This window comes from Rhineura floridana, chromosome 11, assembly GCF_030035675.1.
Source record: "Rhineura floridana isolate rRhiFlo1 chromosome 11, rRhiFlo1.hap2, whole genome shotgun sequence".
Lineage (NCBI taxonomy): Eukaryota > Metazoa > Chordata > Lepidosauria > Squamata > Rhineuridae > Rhineura > Rhineura floridana.
The window spans coordinates 50649181-50673931 of record NC_084490.1 but is presented as its reverse complement, the minus strand read 5'-3'; the positions used below and the strand labels follow the sequence as shown (position 1 = coordinate 50673931).

At 42.1% G+C, this 24751-nt stretch overlaps 1 protein-coding gene across 2 annotated transcripts in view; it reads left to right on the top strand.

The window, feature by feature from the left end:
• The first annotated feature begins 5052 nt into the window (after window positions 1–5052).
• THRA (thyroid hormone receptor alpha) overlaps window positions 5053–24751 on the top strand; it is a 151402-nt gene continuing 131703 nt past the window's right edge. For both annotated transcript variants that reach the window (XM_061589355.1, XM_061589354.1), the window contains exon 1: window positions 5053–5439. The gene's annotated coding sequence lies outside the window, so the exon portion shown is untranslated. The remainder of the gene's footprint in view (window positions 5440–24751) is intronic.

Genomic DNA, 24751 nt, shown 5'->3' with positions numbered 1-24751 from the left:
TGGGATAAGGTCTCAACTTAAAAGAACAAGTTGAAAGAACAAGTTCCGTATCACTTGAGGCTGTAGTTCTCTGCACACTTCCCAGTTTGAGTAAGCCCCATTGAATACATTGGGACTTGCTTCTGAGTAAACAAACATCGGATTGCACTATAAATATATTTACAGATTGTGTAATTCATAAACATATTTGAGAGTCATGTTTATATAAATATTTCTTCATACTGTGTCCCAATAAGTATTTGATTTCACACTATGGTTGTAGATTATTTTTTCCTCTACATTTTAAGTGTGCCCTTCTTCCTGGGGGTGGTCATGGTTCTCCATTGTTTTCATCCTGAGGGGAGGATAGGCTGAGAGATGGTGAGTAGCACATTTAAGGTCTCTTCACCTCCCTCCCTTTTTTATTTGTATTTATTTTATATTTCTCCAATATCTTCACCTGGCTGTTTTTATGTATTTTAAATATTTTTAAATTAAATAAATAGGAAATCATAATTGTGACCCTCCCTAAAAGCAATTTACCTATCCTTATGTTTTGGCAAAGTGATGGTGTGAAGGCATGCTGGTAGAACAAGAGACCATGTTTGAGGCATGTTATAAGGTGTTTGAGGACTTTGTCATACATTACTTTTTGAGACCTGTAGATTCATGTTGGAAAGAACACGTGCACGTATTGAATGGTGGCTTGGGTGCTGTTTTTTCAGTCTACACTGCATGCGTAGAGAAGGTGATACATCATCTGGCAGCTAGCTTCATAACGTGGGAATGAAAAACATTTGGATCACCATTCACTTGTTTACTTTTCTCACTATTGAGACTACTTCATATATTACTTTTTCATACACAGAAATTTAATCTTTGTATAGGAAAAAGTATTTTGTAAAATATGAAGGACAGTGGCTGCCCAGTCAGTATAACCACTGTACAAGATCTACTCAGCCACTGTAATTACCTTTTTGTTTTGAGTGCCCTTTTGTCTGGGTCTTGGTTCATGTGTGTATCCAACTTTGATGTGCTTATGGAAGGGGTGTGCAAGTAGTACCCCCCCAAGTGTGGAGGCTTGGACAAACATTGTGTTATGGAAAACCAAAGTCTGTGTGAAAGTACATATTTGGGAATGCCATCAGTGTAATCCTAAACACACTTAATAAATAATATCGAACTTGCACGTCACAAAATATATTACGGTCATGTCCATAAACACCAGGAGGGTAGTCACCCAGGGGATCTTAGTCCCTCTGCTTTTTTGGGAGCAGGATCCCTATGTCTCCAAGCATCCTACAGTCAGCATGAAAAGAGAGTGTGTTAGTCACTGAGAAGAGTCTTCTAATAGGCTTCCTTGCCTTTCCTGCTGATTGGAGCCAATCAGAGTGAAAGGAGGTGAGTCAGCCACTGAGAAGACTCTTTTCAGTTACTAACGCTCTCCACTTACATGTTGATTGGCTCCTAGAGATGTTTGTTGTTGTGAGAGAATGCATTAACAAAGATCTCATTCTTAATCCAGGAGTAAAAAAGGGTGTGTGTGGCTGCAATTATCATGAAGGGACTCTGCACTTCTGAATTTTCTACTAAACAACTGATAAATACCTATGTAACTTTGTGTCTGGAGACTTATTATTAAGAATCACTTTCCATAACTGTAAGGAGGTATGTCCACACGCATGCATCCCAGGCACCTAAATGAGGGGTGAGAGCAGCATAGGGACATAAGCAGATGTCTTATACCAAGGGTTCCCAAACTTTTCTTCTACATAGACCACTTGAAAATTGCTGAGGGTCTGAAAATATCTGAAAATTTACTATGGGCATATGCAAGATAATTAACTCCCATTAGTGATAAGAGCAAGAATTTGGGCTGTGCGTATGATATTGTAATTTAAAGGTGTAATTTTAATTTTGCTAGTTGTTTATGTCACTACTATTGCCATAACATTCAGTGATATACGGGAATTACGATTTACGAGTAACATTAGTACAAAAAACATTACTAAGGATTCTGTATGGTCTGGTATGGGAGGAGGTCCATGGGGGTGACACCATGAGTTACCGCACTGGGTGACACCAACCCTAGTGACGCCACTGCTATTGCATATTTTTTGCCCCTGAAAAGCACTTCTTGAGAAACTTTTATTGGAAGAATGTAGAAAGTAGAGTCCCTCAAGGACTGATGTTGGAACCTGCACTTTTTAATTTGTTCATAAACCATCTAGAGTTAGAGGGGGGCAGTGAGGTGGCCAAGTTTACTAATGATACTAAATTGTTCAGGGATTGTGAAAAAGGGATTGTGAAGAGCTCCAAAAGAATGTCTCCAAACTGAGTAAATGGTCGGTAAAATGGCAAATGCAGTTCAGTGTAAACAAGTGTAACATGATGCATGTCAGGGCAAAAAATCTCAATTTCGCATATACACTCATGAGGTCTGAAATGGCAGTGACTGGCCAGGAATGAGACCTTGGCATCACAGTGGATAACTTGATGAAGATGTCAACCCAGTGTGCGGCAGCTGTGAAAAAAGCAAATTCCATGCTAGGGATCATTAGGAAAGGAATGGAAAATAAAACTGCTATAATAATGCTGTTATACAAATCTATGGTGCAATTGCATTTGGAATACTGTATACAGTTCTGGTCACCTCACCTCAAAAAGGATACTGTAGAGTTGGAAAAGGCACAGAAAAGGGAAACCAAAATGATCAAGAGGATGGAGTGACTCCCCTACAAGAAAAGCTTGCCGTATTTGGGGCTTTTTAGTTTAGAGAAAAGGTGAGTAAGAAGCAACATGACAGAAGTGTATATTATGCATCACATGGAGGAAATAGGACAGAGAAATTTCTCTCTCTCTCATAACAGAACTTGTGGACATCCAATGAAGCTATCACAATATTAACGCATTAGGGTTGGATTTATACTGGACTGTCAATACATCATTTCGCTTTATTAGCTGTTCTGTGATGCTTCCCCAATGTTACCTCATTATTGTCATCTGGAGGGGCACTTTTGTGTTATAGTGCAAAAACCAGGAAAAAAATGCAGAAATTTGTAGTATGCTGGATTTCAGCAGGAAGTTATAGGACATATACTGACTGGAAATGAAGCAGTATGTTTGCCCCAAAACTTCTGCAGGCATGAACAGTACAGAAAGCAGGATAGCTTATAGTGCTGCGATACCATCATGAGCACAAATAATCATGAATGCACAATATAAAGGACAACTGAAGGGGCCCACAGTCAGTATACCCATACTGTTCCAATTATTTAACATAACCTCCAACTCTGCATTTAAAAAAACTGCATTAATGTTTCTATGGTCCTACTATTCCTGGATAAACTCTGAATATCTCCTTATTATAGATTATTATGTATTACTTCTAATAAATGTCTAATAATGCTGCTTTCTGGTTTTGGCAAGGCCTTGCTGCAGTGTTCTGCACTAAACTATGTTCTGATATGTGCACATCTTAGTAACATTGTGGCAAGATTTCTGTCCTCTATGATTTAGGGTGTTTTCAAAATCCCTTTCTAGTTGACTTCAAAAGGATTTATTCCCAGGTAAATGAGGAATAGATAGGCTGCAGTCTGAAAGTGCTCTTTATGCTTCTCATGTAGCCTTGTTTAAACACTGTTGATGAAGGGCAGACCACCAATGTGGCCTTTACATTCATGTTGCAGCACTGAAAACTGCAAAAAGCACTTTTTTTCAGCCATGTGTTTACTTGGGCATAAGTCCTATTGATCTCAGTGAGGTTTACTTCTAGGTAAGCTGCTTTAGAATTTTGCCACATTAATGTGCAAAAAAATTAAAAAGCCCTTAACCTTCTTTTTTCCTCTTGAATTCCACTTCCAGAACACTGGTGGCTTACAGGGCTTAATTTAGAGACACAATTCTGTTTCAGAACCCATTTTGAACGCTATGAAAGACTAAGAGCAACCAAACTGTGTGTTTGACTTCTGCACAGAATAACTACCATTAGTCCTGTGCCTTGATGGGGGAGGAAATTTATGAAGCTGCCTTATACTAGATTATTTCTTCATCTAGCTCCATATTGTCTACTCTACTCTGACTGGTAGTGGCTCTCAAGTAGAGAGAGCAGTCTTCCCGGTCACCTGAGGATCTGATTCTTTTAATGGGAGATGAACGGGATTGAACCCAGAGGCTTCTTGCATACGCTGTACTGCTGAGCTATGGTTCCTCACCTAATGAGACTGATTGTTAAACCAGCTGTTAGTTGTGAAGAGAGTGGCATTAAAAAAAAGAGTTCCAGGCCCTTCGTTATTTATTTTATGCCTATCCTGCATTTCTTCCGTAGATCTCAAAGTAGCATACAGGATAGCCACGTGGTTTAGCTTCAGCAAGATTTCTACATCATGTGCCTTTAGACCACACCCTTGAGCAAGGGGCTGTTCCCAAGACTTGAGTAGCAACTTTGTTTTCCTCATAGGGCTTCTGTGTATATAGGAATTGTACGACATGCAGAAATTCAGACGGCAGCTGGGCCATAACTTATGTATACCCTTCATCTGTTGGATTCCTGCCTGTTGCACAGTTGTTCGAGACAGAAAGGGCATGGGGAGGGAACAGCCGGCCACGCTAACTTGAATCATAGCACCTCTTGTTTAAAAAAAGCAACAGCAGAATTTTCAGGGAATTAATTCTGAATAAAGGATACCTAAGATCGCAATCCTATGCACCTGTAATTTGAAGTAAATCCCCTTGAACAAAGCGGGACATACTTTCGAGTGAAGATTCATAGGACTGATCTGCAGGGATCTGTTTGCTGCTGAGCTTGGCGAGAATCGGCGTACTTTTTGCACATCGCCGTACAGCGCGGGACAACAGTATAGCTCGGAGAGTAGGTGCCCACAGGCCGGAGAGAACTGGAGAGATTTGGCGCCCAGAGGCCCAGATAAATTTGTTAGTATATCAAACCCTGTGAAAGATCTGCTACCCCTTTTTCCTTTGCGCTGGGTAATCATCCTGTGCAGAGTCCGTGCGTCCTGGCACAGTCGCCCTCGGCCTGCAGGGTGCAGGCGTTAGCCAAGGCGGCAGCAAGAGCAGCGACGGCTGTGGGGAGGAGGAGCAGGAGGAGGAGCCAGGCCGGCCTCCTTCCCTTCGGCTCTCGAGTCCATTTCCCCAGCTCTAGTGGCACAAACGCACTAGGCGAGCGCCGCCGCTGCCCAAGCCAGGATCGTACAAACCCCTCTTCGCCGCCGCTACCGCCTTCTCCTTCCCGTCTTCTCCAAGACTCTCCGAGCGCTCAGCCGATCCTGTCCCCTGGGGCTGCACCGAAGAAGCGCGCGGGGAAACTCCAGTTTACAAGGCGAGGGGAAGGGGAGGGGGGCACGACGCCAGCTTCCTGCTTGCAAAGAAGGGAGGCGGGGGGAGAGAGCAGCAGCAGAAGAAGACGAAGACGAGGAGGAGAAGCAGCAGCAACAACCAAAGGTAGGTTACAGGCTCGATTACGCATTTCCAAAGATCGTTTGGGGAAGGCTTCCTTCCTTTGCGTTCTGGAACCCCAATATGTCTTCCGTTCTCAGACCCCCACCCTCTTCCAGCTGTCTCCACCCTGCGCTCCCCGTCCCATCGCAGCTGTTCCTGTCACTGCCAACGTTGCAAATCTAAAGGAGATTGGGCAGGGGTGGTAGGAAAAGATTGACCCCCCTCTTTTCCATATAGGGATTTTTTTGGTCTTCGAAATCTTGTGGAATGCAATATTTTCTATTTTCTCTCCCCCCCTTTTCGTTTAATCCCATCACTTACACTTCTCCATCCCCTTCCTCTTCCCCTCCCCCCTGTTTGGCACTATATATATGTATTATATATATATGGCACACACGCATACGCATATGCTGTATTTCCCCGGCAATGAGGAGTGCTTTTTAGAAGAGACAAAATTGAGAGAGGGGAGACTGGTCACACACTTCCTTTAAAATTTTTTGCTGATTTGTTTACTCTCCTCTTCAAGAGGTTGGTGCCAACTTGGGGTTTGCAGTAATTTCTCTCTTGCAGAAATAATAGGTTACAATCTGAGTGATTCCTCTTAAAGCATTTTTTCCTCTAATGTATCCCAAACTTCTTGTAATTTACAAGGAGGTAAAGCAGCTATTTGGGTTGGATTAACATTCCCTCACTTTTTTTTCCTTGTATGAATCCAGTCGTTGCCACTATTTGAGCCTCAGGTTCTAATTCCGAGTGGGTTTATGTTTTTCTTATTTCATTTTGCTTGTTATTTTTAACTCTTAAAAATGGGTTGCAAAGGCTACCACTAGGAAACTAGTTTTGACATTCACTTTGGGGTGGAGGAACTTGGAACAGGGAATGGTATTTTTCTATTGGTGTTTAAAGGGGGAAAATATGGGTAAATATTTTCTTAAAAAATAAGGACGTTTGGCATGTGGCTGGCTGATCACAAGTCTGGGGGGGGTTGTAGGGGGGACTGCATAGTATTCATTTTACATTGGCAGCAGGGCCCATTTTCCGGTTGAGCTGGATTTAACTTTACATGTTCCATTCCCTCCCCATTTGGAAGGGTTGGGGGTGAGTGATGGATTCCCCTTCTTGGCTTGATCAGAGGGGGGAGGAGGAAGGGGGTTACTTTGAGTTGAAAGGAACTCATGCAGCAGGGAGCCTGTCCGTGATGGAAGGGGGGTTCTGAAGGGCGACGCTGACACTCAATTCTGCTGTCACGGTGACAGCTGTCCATGATGGGACATGGCTAGAGTGGGGGTTTAATCCTCGCTGCTAATGTGTCTTGGTGTTTAAAAATGAAAAACCTTGAGATGTGTCTGTAAGAGCTTCTGACCCTCAGTTCCCTGTGAGATATTTTATTTAAAGCTGTAAATGAAGGGGGAGGGCTTGGAGATGGTGCTTGAGCCTGAATTGTGCCCCTGTTTATGTCCACAACAGCCCAGACAGCATGCAAGTTTTTGCACGCATCTAGCCTGAGGGGGGAACGTCAAAAGCTGCCATCTCCACTGTGCAAGGAGGTGCTGTTTCTCCCCACCCCTCTCTTCAGACTTGAAAATGTTGCTTGTCTTTTTTTTTTTTTGCAGCGAAAACTCCCCCCCCCTTTCCCCTTTAAAAAACACAAGCTTTTGCTTGCTGGTGCCTTTTGGGATGCAGGTTGTAAAGGGAGGCAGAGAAAGAGAGGCCTACCCTTTGACATAAGCATGTCCCCAGAGACTATTCCTTGTATGGGTCACCAAAAGGTGATGGGGTCAAGCCAAGTCAAGCACCTTTCAGCCCATTTCCCCTGAAAATGTGGGACACATATATGTTTTGGAGGGGAAGGGAGCTTCCTTAACCAGGAAGGTAGAAGGTTGGGAGAGGCATGCTTAAGGGGGAAGGTGGCTTGCTTAGGTGGAGAATTCAGACGGCATCTCAGAATAGGGTCAGAGGTTCTTTCACATAATTTTTTATTCCTGCATGGAACAGTTCCAGATACATCTCCATTTTGGGGTGCGTGTGTGTGTCATCACCCCACATCCTTGTTTCTGTCTCTTCTTTCACCAGCCTGTGGCTCTCATTCAGACCCACGTGCTAATCTCCCTTTGCCAGTCTTTCACTGCCTCACCCTACGGTATCACCATGTAATATTAATTGTCACATTACCTCTCTGGAGAAGGAGATGACTTTTGCTCTATGTATGGGGGGGAGGTGATATCGAGGTCATCTTTTACTGCCAGTGGAAAAAAAGGTGTAACTATGCCTTTTACTTATTTTTTTTAAGTCTACAGCTAAGAGACTTCGAAGGAAGTTACAAGTGTTGATTGCATGATGGTAGTGGGTAAAAGGGCAAAGTTCATGACCTGGAGAGCAACCTCAGCCTTGCCCACCCTAAAGCAGCTTGCTGGGTCTGTCTGTGTAAGCAAATGGAGGGGTTAGAGCAGGCCAAGCACTGTGACTTGTCCAAAGCCAGAGGTCAAAGCTGGGAATCAACACCAAGACATTTTTTCTTGTGTTGTGAGAGCAGAGTTACTTTTGTCAACACCACAAAGAGCTAGAGCAACCCTGGAGTGTTTTTCCTCCATTAATACACTAAAAGTACTTTAAACATACAGCCCTATTACTTACCTTTATAATGTGAATGCAAAATGTTGAACAAATGTTTTACATTTTAAAATGTCTTTCTTCTCCTTTGTATACCATACTGGCACCATTTGTTTGCATTCTAAAGGTATAAAGAAAGTTTTAAGGATCTTTCTGTATTATATGGGAAACCCTCCCCTCATTAGGAAGAGAGCCAGTGTGGTGTAGTGGTTAAGGTGCTGGACTACAACCTGGGAGACCAGGGTTTGAATCCACACACAGCCGTGAAGCTCACTGGGTGACCTTGGGCCAGTCACTGCCTCTCAGCCTCAGAGGAATACCACTTACCATGAAAACCCTGTTCATAGGGTTGCCATAAGTTGGAATCTACTTGAAGGCAGTCCATTTCCATTTCCCTCCATTAGATTTGAACTCTGTGTGTGTGTGTGTGTGTGACATGTGCATGGCTCCTCCCATTGTTAAGTAGATATTACCTTATGGTAGATTAAAACCTACCTGCTACAGGCAAATTGCCTCATTCCGAAACAACTGGGACTTGGCAAAAGCATGGGAATATGTTGGCCCTCAAGCTAGCTAAGGGAAGGAGAGGGGGCACGCTTGAGTTTCTAAAGAGGGTGGTGCTGTGGTGTCCAGTGTTGGAAGCCCTTCTGTCGTGGTTCCAGATGCATGGAAGCAAGTTGTGATTACTCAACAGTAAGGGAAATACACTTTGCGTGTGCTCAGACATGCTGTCCCTAGCGCTGAAAAACAGGTTCCTGGCCCTGGTGGCTTGTGTTTGTAGATGGAGCATTTTGTGTTGCTTATGGAATGCAAGCAAGGGATACTTGTCATAAAGGTGAGGTTGGCGGGGGAGTGTGTGTGTAGGGAGAGCAATCTGATAGGGTGAATGGGTGCTTTGCTCTGCTCTGGTTGCACCTGGGCAATGTTTAGCAGATCTCAGTTAAAGCGTCTAGAGGTGCCAGCATGGGGATTAATCTGTGGTAGGCAGTTCAAAAGGCAGCATTTTGTTTGCAAGCCTGAAGTGTCTGTGCAATATGTGGGTGATTGAGCTTTTCTTGGAAGTTTCACAACAACAGCCAGACAGGTTTCCCTACCTGTGCATATTATTACCTGTGTAATAATCATTATCAGATGGGTGCCTACACTTGACCTGGCTGAGTTGCTGTTATGGTACACTTGGACTTGGTGGTAGCACCGTTAGCTGGTGCTCTGTGCCACAGCTTCTGGATCGTGAATGCCACACTCCCCCCTGTACCTGGTTTGACCTTTGGTTGGATGACCTTGGGGAATACCTTCCTCTGGGACCTTTGTTGATTCTCCATTCCATATTGACTGTAGCTGTTGCCCTGGGTGCTCTGGATGTAGCTGATTGTAGGGTGATATGTTGGGTTTGCCTGCTCCACTCAACCTTTTTTGGCCAAGCATATAAGGCGAAGGATAATTTTCTATAGTTCATTTTCTTCTTGCTCGGAGATGTCCCAGGCCAGTCTCCGATTACTGTCACAGATTACTGGATTATTTTTCATAGAAACATTTTCCTGTTAACATGGTAGTATGTGCTCCCCAAACCCAATACTTGTATACACTTGTGGTGCTTATGTTTGAAAGATGTTGCTTGCCTTCCTTTAAGGCATGTACACTGGTGTCTAGTCTGCTCATTGTTTGTGCTTGCCTCTGTATGGGTTAATGTGTACGGCACAAATGTGTGTATGCACATGACTTGCATTTGGTTGCAATGTATGCCCAAGCTTCCTACATGCTTGCTGTGTATGCCGGAAACAGGCAGAAAAGTAATAGTTGCACATGCCTTGTAGAAATACACTACATACATAGAGGATGAACCTTTGCTCAAACGTGGGCAATTATGCATACAGTTAGTGCTCAATTTGCATGGCCACCCGAGCATTGTGTGTGTGTGGGTAGCCCTATGAGGAGGCTTGGCCGACAGGTAGTGACTTTCCCAAGATAATTTGGTGGTCAAATGGGTTTGCATCTCACTCTGGCATGTTTGAAACAATAGGCTCTCCGTTGCACCACACTGGTTGTCTGCAGCAGCACAAGTACTAAGTGACCTTTTACACAGCATGGCTGCCCGAATTTCTGCTCTGCAGCAGAGGAGGCCCCTTGGGGAGGCAGTGTGGGCACCTAGCCATTAGCAGTGGCACTATCCTGTGGTATCTGAACTCAAGACCATGCAGCCTCCAAGCAGGAGATCCAGGTGTGGCAGACTCTACTTAAGGATGAGGGATGCTTGATCCCAGGAATGGGCAGAACCCAGCCAGAGAAATAGCTGCTACCTTGCAAACTCGGAATAAGAATAAATGCCCAGAAATAAAATGATTTTCTACAGTATTCCATTGTACCTAGAAATACATTACTGGGAGGTGGGAAAGTTGTTGCTTTTTTAAAAATGCCCATATGTGCATTGGTTTTCTGAGCCACAAACTAACAAGCTGATGTTTCCAAGGGCCTTCATAAAACCCCTGAGTACAAGAACTGTGGGTTGTGCATTTTTGTAACCACTTGCGTAGCGAGTCTAGCAATTGTGTTTTGTTGGGGAAATGAATGCCTAGCACATTATAAAATAAAAGGTACTGGAGCTCAGGGCTGGTTGGGAACCCTCTTTCTAATCCCAGAAGTTGTGGTTATTCAATAATTATGAAAACTGTCTGCACATGTTCATAGGCATTATTTTCCTTATTCTTTTATATTTTGGGACGAGTGTTGGTATTCAAACCCTGGAGATTTTGTGTTAGAGTGATGAGATGTTAGGGTTGTTGGGGTTTTTTTTGTCACCAGCACTATTGTTGTTGAAGTGCATTGTAATAACAATATTCTGAATTATGTAAAATGCCATCTAAATTCTTATCTTAAGTGTGTCATATGGCAATCCTTACAACAAACTTGTGAGGTAGATTGGTGGTGGTATTGCTATATTGACAGTGGGAGAAGGGGGCCTTGGGCTGAAAGACTGTGGCATACTTAAGACAATCTAGCGAGCAGTTCATGACAGAAGTGAGGTCTCGTTAAGGACAACAGCTCATTCTTGACCACCCTGCCAAAAATTCACATTGGGTATTGTAAACCCCTGGTTTTGATTGGATTCGATTCTATGGTTTCTCATTCTGGCCCAGACTTGCCTGCTGCTTCCCAGTTTGTTGTCTTACACCCCTCTTCCTCCGCTTCTGGTAGGTACAAGCAGCTGAATGCTGTATGCCCGTTAGCCACCCCTTTGAGGAAAGTGGCTCTGATCCCTGCAAGGTGTCCGAGAAGAGAAAACCCTGCTGGAAGGCAGCCACCTGAGGAGCTGGTCTGGGGAGAACTTGTTGCTCTACGCAAGCCAAGCAATCTGCCCCTTCCCTGTTGCTGGGGCCTAGCATGTCCTCAGGCAGTTTACTATACATTGCAGTACAGGCCATCTCAGCTAAACCACTGAGACAGAGGCCTGCCTGGGGCCGCTTCTGTACTTTTCTCTCCGAATCCTGTGTGCTTCTGAAGGGAGACTTCTGTCTTTGTGGAAGTGGAGCAGAGTTCACCAGGGCTGGCAGGAGCGGGTGAAGCTGATGTGTGAGGGTGGCACGTGGGTGGAGTGATGTCAGCTGAAATGCACGTGGAGAGTCTCTTCCCCTGGTGTTTTGATATAAGTGGTCGATTCAAGTTGGGCGAGGCAGGGAAAGAAAAAAGGCCCAGTTCCCTGGTGTGTAATGTTATTGGGGGAGGAAATCCTGATCTGGGGCTGCGTCTAAGGCCTCCTCTGGTTGAAACCTAAAGATCCACCCAAAACTTCACCCTAGAATGGGGCAAGAAGGACACAGCCAGAAAGAATGCACAAGAGGAAGCAGGGCGGCGGCGGCGGGGGGAATCTTGTCTGAATCTTGTCACTATTACCCACATTCCATCATTTGTTCAACTTTGAGGACTTGGCCTCCCATTAGCTGCAGGAATGTGCATTCTGTCTCTCCCTCTTTCTCTCTAAGACTCCTGTCAGTGTCTCCATTTTTCCATTACAGGCAGAGATAGTGAGCCTGAGGTTTTGCTGACATATAAAAAAGTAAAGGTGACCCCACACATAGTGTGAGTCGTTTCCGACTCTTAGGGTGACGTCTTGCGACGTTTACTAGGCAGACCGTATATACGGGGTGGGATTACCAGTTCCTTCCCCGGCCTTTCTTTACCCCCCAGCATATGCAGGGTGACCCCTTTTACCGGAGATTCGACTTCCTCCTTCTGTTGGAATCGAACTCCGGCTGTGAGCACAGCTTCGGCTGCGTTACCGCCTCTTACCACTCTGCGCCACGGAGTGCTGACATATAAGCGCTGTAGAAATTGGTCTGGTGCAACTTTAACATGCACATTGCCATTGGGGCTATTTCTAAAACTACTGGGAAATCTGGGGACAGGTGTGTATGTGTGGACACTCGATAGGTGAATAGTGTTAATGCTCAGTCTTGGCTTGAGGAAATGCCTTCATCCAAGTAGGACTACTTGAAATTTGGAGAAAGTGGGGAGCGATTGCCTTCCTACTGTCCTCTGTAGTTTGGTTCATTTGACTGAAACTGACTGGAAGTTTCCTGCCCATCCCTGGCAGATATATCTTCTGTAGAGCCTCTGCTCTTTTTTCACAGCACGTGGGAATTTCAGCCTTGTGGAATAGTGAGTAGGTACAATTGTGGTGGTGGTGAAATATTATCATTATTAGAGTACATTGAAATTTTTAAAAAATCCTAGTTTCCCCAGTAATGGTGCTGTGTTGAAAATGTAAGCGAATAGTCAGATATGGAAAACTAGCATAAGGTTCTGGGCATGGGGATACCGCTAGATGTTTGGAACTGTTTGGAAAATATTCAGACCATGTTCTCAGAATGTTATCAAAAGGATAAAGGGGCAGTACTTAATTGTTGAAAAGAGAGAGGTGACTGGATTGGACGTGCATTGGGAACCTGCCAAGACTGCCTCCTTAATTCCAGATATGATAGGGCATGCTGAAGCTGCTCAGTAATTAGGGGAAGTCACTCTGTGCACGTTCAGAAGTGGTTTCCTTTATCCTATATATCAGAGATGGGGATCTTGTGGCCTTTCAGATGTTGCTGGACTGTAGCCCCCATAAGAACATAAGAAGAGCCTGCTGGATCAGGCCAGTGGCCCATCTAGTCCAGCATCCTGTTCTCACAGTGGCCAACCAGGTGCCTGGGGGAAGCCCGCAAGCAGGACCCGAGTGCAAGAACACTCTCCCCTCCTGAGGCTTCCGGCAACTGGTTTTCAGAAGCATGCTGCCTCTGACTAGGGTGGCACAGCACAGCCATCACGGCTAGTAGCCATTGATAGCCCTGTCCTCCATGAATTTGTCTAATCTTCTTTTAAAGCCGTCCAAGCTGGTGGCCATTACTGCATCTTGTGGGAGCAAATTCCATAGTTTAACTATGCGCTGAGTAAAGAAGTACTTCCTTTTGTCTGTCCTGAATCTTCCAACATTCAGCTTCTTTGAATGTCCACGAGTTCTAGTATTATGAGAGAGGGAGAAAAACTTTTCTCTATCCACTTTCTCAATGCCATGCATAATTTTATACACTTCTATCATGTCTCCTCTGACCCGCCTTTTCTCTAAACTAAAAAGCCCCAAATGCTGCAACCTTTCCTCGTAAGGGAGTCGCTCCATCCCCTTGATCATTCTGGTTGCCTCTTCTGAACCTTTCCAACTCTATAATATCCTTTTTGAGATGAGGCGACCAGAACTGTACACAGTATTCCAAATGCGGCCGCACCATAGATTTATACAACGGCATTATGATATCGGCTGTTTTATTTTCAATACCTTTCCTAATTATTGCTAGCATGGAATTTGCCTTTTTCACAGCTGCCGCACACTGGGTCGACATTTTCATCGTGCTGTCCACTACAACCCCGAGGTCTCTCTCCTGGTCGGTCACCGCCAGTTCAGACCCCATGAGCGTATATGTGAAATTCAGATTTTTTGCTCCAATATGCATAATTTTACACTTGTTTATATTGAATTGCATTTGCCATTTTTCCGCCCATTCACTCAGTTTGGAGAGATCTTTTTGGAGCTCTTCACAATCCCTTTTTGTTTTAACAACCCTGAACAATTGAGTGTCGTCAGCAAACTTGGCCACTTCACTGCTCACTCCTAATTCTAGGTCATTAATGAACAAGTTGAAAAGTACAGGTCCCAATACTGATCCTTGAGGGACTCCACTTTCTACAGCCCTCCATTGGGAGAACTGTCCGTTTATTCCTACTCTCTGCTTTCTGCTTCTTAACCAATTCCTTATCCACAAGAGGACCTCTCCTCTTATTCCATGACTGCTAAGCTTCCTCAGAAGTCTTTGGTGAGGGACTTCCGGGAAGAGTGACTTCGTTTGTGCCTGCTTTGGAGACGGGCTCCCGCCTCAGAAGAAGCTTATTCAGATATAAATCAGTCAGAACTTTTTTTTTTTTGACTGATGAAATTTCTCCCGGGCAGGGAGAAACATAGAGATCAACCTCAAAAGCCTGTTTTTGTTGGGAGGACTGGATTTCATTAATTTATGAGAAAAGGTCCAGCCAGCAATGCCGGACGGACTTCCGAACAAGCTCTATATGATTAATGCGACACGTTTATCTTTTCTTCAAAGAGAAAACGGACTAACAGGCAAGCACCCTTCTTTCTTTCTATTCTTTTTTTTACTTGGTTTAAATTGTTGCAGCAAAAAGATTTGTCAAATGAATCAGCTTTAAAGAACTTCTGGGTGAGCTATAACTCTTCTCTGTTATTCACGAAATTAACAGCTTATCTCTGTTTCTATTGCAAAAAGCTGTTCTGGAAGTGCATTCTAAATATATAAACAGAAGAGGGATTTCTATTCCGAGGAGAAAAAACTAAAAAATATGAATTTTGGAACATTATATTGTCTGGGACTATTCTCTTTTTGGTCTATTTTATTTTGACGAATCTGCTTCTTCACGACGCCACTAACTGTTTTGATGCTGGGAACTAAATTTGTTTTGTATTCTTGAACATAGAGAGATAAGGCAGGCTGCTCTGTTTATACTGTGATGTCATCAAGCCTGGAATATTAACCCAATTGTTGCTGAAATAAGAAGTGGTTCTTCTTTATTTTTGTTTTGTTTTGTTTTCGTGGTTTTAAAAATGGCAATCAAGAAAGTGGCTGAGAATCTGGAAGTAATTATGTTTCAGAAAATAATGGATGAGATTGAGATAACGAAACAAACCCTGCGACAGGGCAGTAAGGAGCTGAAAATTGAACTGAGCAAAATGACGCAGGAGCTTAAAGAAATAGGGGATCCTGTGAGAGAGGAGAATGAGATCAGAGATGAGAAAAGAAAAAATAAAGGGAAGATACAAGCCCTGGAGATTGGAACAAATGTGGAATTGGAAAAAGATCTGGAGTTTATGGATATTAGAAATAAAATCTACTGTTTGGAATTTAACGTTATCTCTGAAGAAATTAATGAAGATATTAGAGATAAAGTTATCAATGGCTTGGATAATTTTCTGGACTGGAATGACGTGATGGAGCTTGATATAGAGAAAATCTATGGAATTAACTGCAGCCATGTGACAATGGAAAAACTCTCAAGAGATGAGCCAGTGCATTTTGTAAAAAAGAAGAACACAGATATGACTTTACAACAATATTTCAGCAACTTATTCAGAATCGATGGCAAGAAAATATTTGGGATAGAGGAAATTCCCATCAGACTCTTATTATATGACTATGGCTATGACAGCAAGATTATTATGGAATACTGATAATGGAAGATTGGACACTGAAATTACTGGACTTAACAGGACTATTGAAGATGGAAGATGGAATTAATATGGATAATGGAATAATGGCTATTGAAATTATTGGACCTAACAGATTTTGATGAGATGGATTAATCGATATGTTTGTTTGGACTATGGTTATGACAATAAGATTATTATTATTATTAACAAGATGGATTAATCGACATGTTTATTTGGAGAAAAATTGATAGATATATTTCTTAAAGAATTGAAACCTTTCTTTGACTTTTTGTGGAAAGAATAAAGTAATGTTTATGAGATTTGATGATTAATTAAGATAACTACTGGAGGAAAGTGATTTTATAATATAATTTAAGAGACAGGATTGTTATATATTGTAGACCTATAACTGATCTGCGACAAATGGGAAGTCAACATTTTATTTTTTTTGTTTAATCATTTTTGTTTTGTTTTTTGTCTTTGAATGTTTTATGATTTTGTTTTGTTTGTTTTATGAAAATTTGAATAAAAATTATTGTAAAAAAAAAAAGTCTTTGGTGAGGTACCTTGTCAAACGCTTTTTGAAAGTCTAAGTACACTATGTCCACTGGATCACCTCTATCTATATGCTTGTTGATCCATCATCCCCAGCCATTGACTATGCTGGCTATACCTGCTGGGAGTTGGAGTCAACAACATCTGGAGAGCCACAGGGATCCCCACCCATGCAATATACTAATATCAAACTCATTCTCCTAGTGCCAGCCCATATATATCCAAAACAGCACCATCCATAACAGGAAGATTTTGGCAGACTTGGGATAACTCCCAAGTTTTGCAGGAGAACAAAAAAAAAAAGACATATGGAGAAGGAACTCGGAACAACCTGATGAAGATTGAGCATACTCAGGAGCCATGGAATTCTGTCTGTCTGGGGGGGGGGGTGGAGTAGGAATCTGGTCTAGAGGTGGTGAAATGAAATGGAGTATTCTGAAAGAGGGCATTGCTAACTGGTTGTGACCCTGAACAGGAGCACTTTATACTGTAGCATGTTGTTGAAGGTTTCACTTATTGTAGAATACAGTAGGGCCCCGCTTTACAGCGATTCGCTAATACAGCGATTCGCTAATACAGTGGTCTCAATTAGACACAATTAGACTAAAGCCCCACTCATACGGTGCTTGTTCCACTTTTACGGCAGTTTTTGGGCATCGTGCGCCATTCTATTCAATGAGTTCCACTTTACAGAGGTTTTCACTTTACAGCAGAGGTCCAAAACGTAACCCGCCATATGAGTGGGGCCCTACTGTATTACTTTGTTTCTCTGCCTTTAAAGAATGAGCCAGAACTGACACGGATTACATTCAGATATGGGATTTATTTTGATATTTTTCCTGATGCTAGCACCTCTGTCCTGATTTCTAACATCTGTTTCACACTTGTTGCATTATAGAGCTTTTTTCAAATCAATATATCACCATGTCACACTAAATTTAATTCAAACCAGTGGGTGTGGTGTGACACAACAGCGGACTTCATTGGACATGTCTCCCCCTCCCCCTTCACGTGCAAGCATGCTTCTGTATGCCAGAATACTGCCCCAAATTTCATTACATGAGCGGTAGTGGCTTTATCCCAAGAAAATTGCGGGGAAAATAAAATGCCAGGATCCTGTGATTTTCTGGGTTAATAGGGTTGCAAACAGATTTTTTTCTGGAAGCAGTTAACCCCGAAATGAGTATTAAACTTCCACTTGATTCCGCTAGATTTCCAGAAGTGGTTTTACATTGTGAGAAAGAACACACAAAACATGAAAAATAACAGGTAATGAAACAACAGGAAAACAGAATAAAGTGCTGTCTGAATGCAACCAAGATGTGGTTAAGGGAAGAGAGGGCTCCAGAACCAACAGTACCTGCAATATATATATATATTCCTTTTTTTTTTTTCAATAATTTTTATTCAGATTTTCATAAAACATACAAGACAAAATCATAAAACATTCAAAGACAAAAAACAAAATCAAAAATAGTTAAACAAAAAGAAAAAAAGAAAAGAAGAACAAAAATAAAAAATAAAGAGTAAAATATTGACTTCCCATTTGTCAAAGATCAAATCAGTTATAAGTCTATAATATATAGCAATCCTGTCTCTTAAGTCATATTATAAAATCACTTTCCTCCAGTAGTTATCTTACTTAATCATCAAATCTCATAAACATTACTTTATTCTTTCCACAAAAAGTCAAAGAGAGGTTTCAATTCTTTAAGAAATATATCTATCAATTTTTTTTTTCCAGATAAGCATATCGATTAATCCATCTCATTACTAATTATGATAATCTTATTGTCATAACCATAGTCAAAATAAACATTTCAATTAATCCATCACATCAGAATCTGTTAGGTTCAGTAATTTCAGTAGCCATTGTTCTATTATCTCTATTAGTTCCATTTTCCATCTTCCATCTTCAGTAGTCTTGTTAAGTCCAGTAATTTCAATATCCAATCTTCCATTATCAGTATTCCATAATAATCTTGCTGTCAAAGCCATAGTCATATAATAAGAGTCTGATGAGAATTACCTCTATCCCAAATATTTTCTTGCCATCCATTCTGAATAAGTTGCTGAAATACTGCTGTAAAATCATATCTCTGTTCTTTTTTTCAAAATACACTGGGTCATCTCTTAAAAGTTTTTCCATTGTCACATGGCTGCAGTTAATTCCATAGATTTTCTCTATATTGGGCTCCATCACATCATTCCAGTCCAGAAGATAATCCATGCCATTGATAACTTTATCTCTAGAATCTTCATTAATTTCTTCAGAAATAACATTGAGTTCCAAACAATAGATTTTATTTCTAAAGTCCATAGACTCCAAATCTTGTTCCTGTTCCACGTTTGTTCCAATCTCCGGGATCTCCTCTCTCACAGGGACCCCTATTCCAGTCTCCAGGGTCTCCTCTCTCACAGGGACCCCTATTCCAATCTCCGGGGTCTCCTCTCTCACAGGGACCCCTTCCAGGGTCACCTCTCTCACAGGGACCCTTATATCTTTAATCTCCTGCTTCATTTTACTCAATTCAATTTTCGTTATCTCAATCTCATTCATTATTCTCTGAAACATAGTTATTTCCAGATTCTCAGCCACTTTCTTAATTGCCATTTTAAAAGAAAAATATAGGAAAACCACTTCTTATTTCAGCAACAATTGGGTTAATACTCCAAACTTGGTGACATCACAGTATAAACAGAGCAGACAACCTTATCTCTCCAATAGTTAAGTAAACAAAATGCAGTTCCCAGGATCGAAGCAATTAATGGCAATCGTCAAGAAACAGATTCGTCAAAATAAAATAGACCAAAAAGAGAGTAGTCTCAAAACAGTATAATATTTTTCAAAATAAAAATCTGGAATAGAAATCCCTCTTCTGTGTGTATCTTTAGAATGCAAATCCAGGACAGCTTTTTGCAACAAAAACAGAGATAAGCTATTAATTAGTGCGTAGCAGAGAGAAGTTACGGCTCCCCAGTGAGATGTCAAAAACCGATCAATCTGGCAAATCTCTTTTAAACAGCAACAATTTAAGTCAAGTAAAAGAAAAATATAGAAAGAAGGGTGCTTGCCTGTTAGTGCGTTCTCTCTTAGAAGATAAGATGAACGTTCGCTTTAACAGATAGAGCTTGCTGTTGAAAATCCGTCCCACCTTCGTCGGCTGGACCTCGTCCCATAAATTAATGAGATCTGGTCGTCCCAACAAAAATAGGCTTTGAGGTTAATCTCTTCGTTTCTCCCTACCCGGGAGAAGTTTAATCAGTCAAAAAAAAAAGAAAAAACTGACTGATATATCTGAATAAGCTTCTTTTGAGGCAGGAGCCCGTCTCAAAAGCAGGCACAGGCTAAGTCACCCTTCCCGGAAGTCCAATATATATATATATTCCTGTTTGTCACTACAAAAGTATAAGTTGCATATGGAATTGCTGTTGATTTTCTATGCTGTGGGCATTATATAATGTTTTTTTAAAATTATGTTTATGCTGGTATATTCCATTCAGACTAATCACTAGATGACATGATAGAGCCTTGCAAGAGAGGACAGGACAATTCACCTGAGCGCCTCATCTTAAACAACTTTTACAATCACTTCTTAAATCATTCTTAAATAATTGGGGGGAAATAGTGCTAAAACATCTTTTAAACGTTGGTGGGGTTTTTTTGCACAATTACTTAAATAATGTTAAAAAGTAGAAGATGCTGCTTAAGAACCCCATGTATGCCACCTTGAGGTCTGTGATGGAAGAAAAATGGGACGTAAATGAGCTAGATAAATAAGAAAAAATAAACACAGTGATAAAATGATGCCAATGGAAAAGGAAGCATTTTTTTTAAAAAAAATCAGTGTTTAAATTTGCGCTAAAATGCTTGTCAGAGTAAGTGCTATGGTGCACATATTTTAGTAGTTTTAAACATATACAGAAAAGGTGCAAATTAAAAGGTTTATTTTTAAAAAGGTACTAAAATGGTATGGACCAAAACAGTAATAATGAAAGTGTGCCAAAGTTTATAGGTGTGCCAATAGGTTCATCCACTTGATATATTGCTGCACAAATCAGAACCCACACCTCTTCAAAAAAGGTGAAAGAGTAGCAAAAAGATGAAAGAGTAGCACCTGTGAATGCACGACTATTCCAGTTGTTTTGAGGGGGAAGACAGATCTTGTGAAATTGCAAAAAAAGACAGAACAACCACATGGAGGTGGGGGAAAACATACTGATTACAATATCATGCAGGTGCCCTGTAAAAAGTGAGTGAACGAAGCATAGCTATCACACATTAACACCCCTTTATTCTTATTTTACAGATAGGAGGTGGGAGATTGTGAGTTGTATGAGGCTGCACCATTATAATGTCTAGGAACTCGTTTAGCAATGCCTTTGAAACAAAGCTTTTGAGCTATGAATCCTTTTCTCTGTCTGTTGGATCATAGTGGTTCTCTGGATTATTTGATAGCGAGTTATACTGCTTCACACTTGCCAGCAATCTCCATATGAGCCCTTCCAGCTCTGTTTGGATAAACAGGAAAGGCTGTAGCTCAGTAGTGAAGCGTCTGCCTTGCATGCAGAAGGTCCAGTCCCTGGCATCCCAAGGTAGGGCTGGGAGCATCTCTCTGAAACTCTGGAAAGTTGCTGCCACTTAATGTAGACAATACTGAGCTAGATTGACCCAATGGCCTTATACTACGTAACTCACGTTTTCTTGAGGAGGCTGTATATACAGTTGCTGCAACTTTGGCATCTCTTAACGGGGCCACTGTGATCCCTCTACGTGCAATATGCCTCTGATACACCTCCCCATGTTGAGACTTCAGTTCACACACATTTCCATGTGAATTCAGCCTGGGGTAGAGTTCCATTTCTATTTATATCTCCACCAGCCAACATGTGCATGTATCTGACACAAGGCAGGAACTGTGCAAAAGTTGCAACTGCTGTGCAAGGAGATACCTTCCCACAATCCCCAGTTGAGGATGCAGGGGTCAGGAAGGAAAGTGAGGTTTGCTCTTTCACATAAGGATATTCCCAGAGATTGTGCTTTAAGTGGGTCAACAGTACGTGACAGTGGCAAGCCTGGCATGCTTTAGCCCATTTCCACTGAAAATGCAGACTTGATTTTATTTTATTTGAATATGAGACAGTAGGGTGGGAGCTGTTGGCAGATACTACCTTGTATAGCTCTTAACAGCCTGGGACAAGGTAATCTAACAGACTGCCTTCACCCATATTTATTTATTTATATATAAAAATATAAACCACCCACTCAAATAAAATATATCAAGGTGGTGTTCAGCAATGTATACAAATACAATAGAGCATACAATACCATTAAAATAATACAAAATAAGAAAAATGACTGATTTATCTTTAGAAAATATAAGCAAGTGCATAGGCCTGTCGGCATAAAAAGGTCTTCAAGAGACACCTTTAAAAACTCTGCTGGAAGGATATTCCATACCATGGGACTGGCGACACTTAATGCCTTCTAGTTAAGGGCAGTCAGGCTTCTGAAAGACAGCGGGTGACTAACAGTGCTCCCCTATATGATCTTGGTGACTGAGCTGGGATATAAAGGCTTAGGAGGTCCTTAAGGAATCCTGTATGTAAATTGTTCAGAACTCTGTATATTAATATAAGAACTGGGCTACTGGCCTGGTAGCATATGAGCAGCCAGTGCAGATGTTTTAGCAGACGTGTTACATGCATATGCCCATGCCTGTTCACAAGATCAGAGATGCGAGTCATGTGTTCACTGGTAAGATCAGGCACAAGAGATGGGGCCTCCTCAGTGGTGGCCTCATAGTTAGGAACTCCCTTCCGAACTCTGGTTCTTCAGACCAGACTTTCAAATGGGCCTTAAAACATCTCTTCCAGACACATTTTCCTTAATGTGCTTTTCCTCAGTATGTTTTCAGCTTTGAGCAATTTTAAAAATAGTAAAAAAAAACCCTTAAGTTTATGTCATACCTACGAAGCCTAAGTGTTTCTCTGTGATAATTTATACTATAGTCTGTGTCATGTATGGTACTTTATGAGGACATAGCCTTGGAAGACTGCTTACAAAATCTGTTAAATAAACAAGTAAATAATATGATCTGGCCTTTAATTTTCCCCAAAACTGCAATTCTACAGGTTTGCAATTCCAGTGTATGTGCTGTACGCCATTCATGCTGTAACTTTGCAGAACACCAGAATGTGGACTCCCAGTTCCTTTTCCAAAGCAATTAATTAGTTAAACCCAGTTTGACTTTCCACATCTACCTGGACTGGGGGAAGCAAAACAAAAAATGTGGGTGCTTGGCTTCTAGGCACCAAGAAATATGTTGCTGATGGCTAACATTTTTTGAAATATTTATTCAGCCTGGTACGTAAAAATTTCTGAATACTTGGACATTTATTTATTTATTTATTTATTTATATCCTGCCCTTCCTCCCAGCATTTTAAAATGAGAACTGCTCTCATTTTAAAATGAGAATTGGATCTTGAAGCTGATGGAGGTGAGACAGGGAGCCAGTAGAAGAATGTAACAGAACAAAATGACTTGAGGGGCAAACTACAAGTTGTATACAAATACATGCAATGACATGGCTTAAATATAAATAAAAGGAAAAACAGCTTTGGAAGTCTGCAGTTCTGAGCCATGAAGCAGCAGGGGTGGCACTCTTATCAGTCCCCCTCCCCAGTTGCACAACTGAAGGTGATTTTAAGTGGGAAAACAGCCGGGGGGGGGAAGGATTAAGTGCCCCCTCCCTCTGCTCTTTTGCTCTCAATTTCCTAAGTGGAATAACCCCTAAATGGGATAGAGAGGTTAGATCAGCCTGTAAGAGACAGATTAAGGGTGAGGACAGGAGGAGTTTGTGATTGTGTCATGAAAGTAGAATGTACAGCTGCTAACAGAAAATTTACAGGCTTGTCATGAATGTGGAAAGCTTAGATTGTAAGCTCCTCAGGGCAGGGACCTGTGTGTGTATGCATGTGTACATGTTTTGGTTATGGTATTCTATAATAAAAAAGCTGGTATAGCACAGTGCGGAGGAGAGCCTGGCTGGGAATCCAGAGTCTGTGAGTTCAAATCCCCGCTCGTGTCTCCTGGGTGTAAAGGGCCAGCTAAAGATCACCCCCATAGTGAGTGGCTCAGGGGTTACGTGCCCTGCCACCTGTGCAGCCGTGGGCAAGCTGCATAGTCCCAAGGAGCCCAGTTGCCCCCCAGCTGGCGGTTGTGGACAAGGAAGGGGCTGGCTTGTGCAGTTGTGGCAAGCTGAGTAGGCCCTAGCCAGCTGGGGAGGGCTAGCCTCAGAGGCAGGCAATGGTAAACCCCCTCTGAATACCGCTTACCATGAAAACCCTATTCATAGGGTAGCCATAAGTCGGGATTGACTTGAAGGCTGTCCATTTCCATTCATTCTATAATAGGCTATATATGCATGACTGAAGTTTCCACATGGAAAACAAATCTACTCTGGCTAGGAAATGCTAGGTATTGGGAGTCTGTTTTTCAGTCAGTGCAACCTTTAAATCCTTTGCTGTTCCCCCTGCCATGCAATCAGTTTTTGACTCTCTCATTCCTTTGTATCCCTCCTTACTCGGCTAACTAGGGATGGCTGTGTTGGCAGTTGGATGCAGCCACTAGCATTAAAGTTGCATGTGAAGGATGTATAACCTCGTTGCCATATGGTCATCAGTTGGTGAGAGTCAGAGGGTTTCCTGAGTGAATTGCAGTTATCTGTCTTCTGGATGTCTTGCTGATCTGTTGTTCCAGGGCCTGTTTGTCAGGACTGGGGTCAAGCTTTGTGGCAGGTAATGGCCATTGCTCAATGGCAGAGCATCTGTTTTACATGAAAGTCTCAGGTTCAATCCCCGGCACCTCCAGGTAAGGCTGGAAATGCTGTCTGAAAACTTGGAGAACTGCTGCCAGCCCGCATAGACAATGCCAAACTAAATGGACAAATGGTCTGACTTAATATAAGGCAGCTTCCTACGTTGCTATAGGATGCAGAGAGGTCAGAGTCTGACACAGATGCTCATATGGCCTAGAGGCAAGAGATGTGGTCATTAATGGACTGGAGAGTAGATACCAGATCAGGCAAACAGGTGAGACAGAATCTGTGTTCCTTCTCAGTACAACAAATTGCTTAGACTCGCCTGGAGGGAAAGAACTTGTAAGGCCTGGTATTCCTAAATTGGCTTGTGGATTCAACTGGCAGTGCTCACTGTGCTTATTCTAGTACTGCAGCCTAGAGGATGCCCTTGACCCACAGAGCTTAGTCTGGCTGAGGGACCAGGATGTTGGTGGTACAGATGGTATGATTTTTGAGGCTGCCTTCCTGGAGGTCCCTGTTCAAGACCCCACTTGATGTTTTACACCATGGGCCTCTAATTAAAACCTTCCTATGCTC